The sequence below is a fragment of the Meleagris gallopavo genome, chromosome 1 (genome assembly GCF_000146605.3).
Source record: "Meleagris gallopavo isolate NT-WF06-2002-E0010 breed Aviagen turkey brand Nicholas breeding stock chromosome 1, Turkey_5.1, whole genome shotgun sequence".
Classification (NCBI taxonomy): Eukaryota; Metazoa; Chordata; class Aves; order Galliformes; family Phasianidae; genus Meleagris; species Meleagris gallopavo.
This window is the reverse complement of record NC_015011.2, coordinates 136,168,119-136,170,980: the sequence shown is the minus strand read 5'-3', so window position 1 is coordinate 136,170,980 and position 2,862 is coordinate 136,168,119. Positions and strand designations below refer to the sequence as shown.

Here is a 2,862-nt window from a genome sequence, read left to right as displayed (position 1 = left end):
CCAACCTGAACATGATTTGTTTTGTGCAAATATGGTGCCTCTTTTGGCACCTGGTAGCCATTTGCCACATACTTGTGAGTGGAAGAGGGAAACAAGTGTCTGTGAGTAAGAGTATTTGCTGCCATTGAAGGCTGAACAGATTAATTGCAATGTATGTCAGGAGCTGTTATCTTCTGCCTTTGTTTGCAGAGGTGGTTTCAGGTGCTGGCTCTGTAGCTTCTCGGTGGGTTCCTGGTGTTGAGCCTTGGAGGAATCACATGGGTAAGTGGTGTGTCTGGGTTTCCTCAAAGAGATGCCAGGTGCATCTAGAAGGCTTGGCTTATCTGTATCCAGCCTATCCCATGAAAGGTATTTTGGAATGTCACAAGGATCCTAGGGTTATGTTTTTCTTTGGAGATGCATTTGATCCCTGGCTATGGCTCGCACAGGCCTCTGCTCTGTATCTGGCTGAATCTGGACCTACGTGTGGCTCTCAGATCACTATGTCCTTGGGCACACAGCCTCTTGTCTTGTTAGGTAGAAATGGGGAACAGAACAGGCCTAGTATAATCCATGATGAGATGATTTTGGACTTGCTCTGAAAGCTAGACGTCACAAGTCCATGGGGCTGGATGGATTGCACCCTTGATTGCTAAGGGAGTTGGGGGATGTGGTTGCCACTCTCCATCATTCTTCAGCAGTCCTGGCTATCCCGGAATGTCCCGGTGGATTGGAGACTGGCAATGTGACGCCCATCTTCAAAAAGGGTGGAAAGATGATCCTGGTAGCTACAGACCTATTAGTCTCTCATAGGTGCCAGGGAACATCATGGAATGGATAATCTTGGGAGCCATCATGGATCAATTAAAGGCCAACCAGAGTATCAGGCCCAGTCAGCATGCGTTTATGAATGATAGATCCTGTCTGACAAACCTGATTTCATTCTATGACAAGATGACCTGCTTAGTGGATGAAAGTAAGACACCTGATTTGGTCTACCTGGACTTCAGTAAAGCCTTTGACACTGTCCCCCACAACATCCTCGTGGAGAAGCTGGCTGCCCATGGTTTGGATAGGTGTACGCTCCACTGGGTGAAACACTGACTGGATGTCTGGGCCCAAAGAGTGCTGGTCAATGGAATTAAATCCAGTTGGCAGCCGGTCACGAGCGGTGTCTCCCAGAGCTTGGTACTGGGGCCGCTCCTGTTCAACATCTTTATGAATGACCTTGATGAGGGAATTGAGTGCACCCTCAGTAAGTTTGCAGATGGCACCAAGTTGGGAGGTAGTGTTGATCTGCCTGAGGGGAGAAAGGCACTACAGAGGGACCCAGATAGATTAGATTGATGAAGCAAGGCAAACTATGTGTTTCAATAGGGCCAAGTGTCAGGTCCTGCATTTTGGTCACAATCCCAGGCAACCCTAGAGGCTTGGGAGGAGTGGCTCCCCAAAAGCTGCCTGACGGAAAGGGACCTTGATGTACTGATGGACAATTGGCTCAATATGAGCCAGCAGTGTGCCCAGGTGGCCAAGAAACCCAACAGCATTCTGGCTTGTATCAGGAATGATGTAGTGAGCAGGACTAAGGAAGTAATCCTACCCCTGTACTCAGCACTGATGAGGCCTCACCTTGAGTACTGTGTTCAGTTTTGGGCACCTCAGTACAGAAAGGTGCTGGAGCAGATCCAAAGAAGGCAACAAGGCTTGTGAAGGGCTTGGAGAATATGCCTTATGAGGAGTGACTAAAGGAAATTGGACTGTTTAGTCTGGGGAAGAGGAGGCTGAGGGGAGATGTTACTGCTCTCTTCAAATACCTGGAAGGTGCTGACAGCGAGAGTGGGGTTGGTCTCTTCTCACTAGTGACAAGTGACGAGGGGAAATGGCCTCAAGTTGTGCCAGGGAAGGATTAGGTTGGATATCATGAAAAACTTCTTTACAGAAAGGGTGGTTAAGCAATGGGATAGGCTTCCTAGGGAGGTGGTGGAGTCACCATCCCTGGATGTGTTTAAAATCCATTTGGATATGGTGCTCAAGGACATGATTTAGCGGTGGTTTGCTAGAGTTAGGGTAGTATGGTTAGGTTGTAGTTGGACTTGGTGATCTTTAATGTTTTTTCCAATTGAGCAATTCTATAATTGCATGATTTTATGATTCTATGATTCCCCTCACTGGGAAGCCTAGCACAATATTTTGTTTCTGTTTATGAGGGTGGATAGAGATAGGACAAAGGGGAATGGTTTTAAACTGAGAAAGGGGAGGCTTAGGTTGGATATTACGAGGAAATTTTTCACTTAGATGGTGGTGACACACTGGAATGGGTTGCTCAGAGAGATTGTGAACGCCCCATTCCTGGAGGCAATCAAGGCCAGGCTGGATGTGGCTCTGGGCAACCTGGTCTGGTGGTTGGCGACCCTGCACATAGCAAGGGGGTTGAAAGTTGGTGATCATTGTGGTCCTTTTCAACTCAGGCCATTCTATGATTCTATGATTCTATGAATATGTAAAGGAAACCTTTCTTTTGTTTGTTTATAGATTTGCCTGTATGCCGCGTATCTGGGCTGCGCCGTTTATATCAGCCTCAAGGCTACCCCAGGGGTGAGTGGTCCGTCTTTGTTCATTTCACAGTGTCAGCATGTACTTTCAGCCTTGTCTTCCTGTGGAATATATCTTACAGTGTTGCTTGCTGATGCTGGGGTGTGGAGAAGAGCAGAGTAGCAATCAGGAGAGCACAGAGATGTGCCCTGGGATTCTTCGCCCTGCACAGCTGTGCTTGCCAGCAGCCCCAGCCTTATGTCTCTTGAAGTGCTGATGGCAAAGACAGCAGCATTTGGGGCAGACTTTAGAGCTTCCTGGGGATCCTTTCTCCCAGCCAACCTGAACATG

General features: G+C 48.0%; 1 protein-coding gene across 1 annotated transcript in view; it reads left to right on the top strand.

Annotated features, from left to right (window-relative positions):
* Positions 1-2,862, top strand: part of LOC109363736 — a 10,129-nt gene that overhangs the window by 6,039 nt on the left and 1,228 nt on the right. The window lies entirely within an intron of this gene.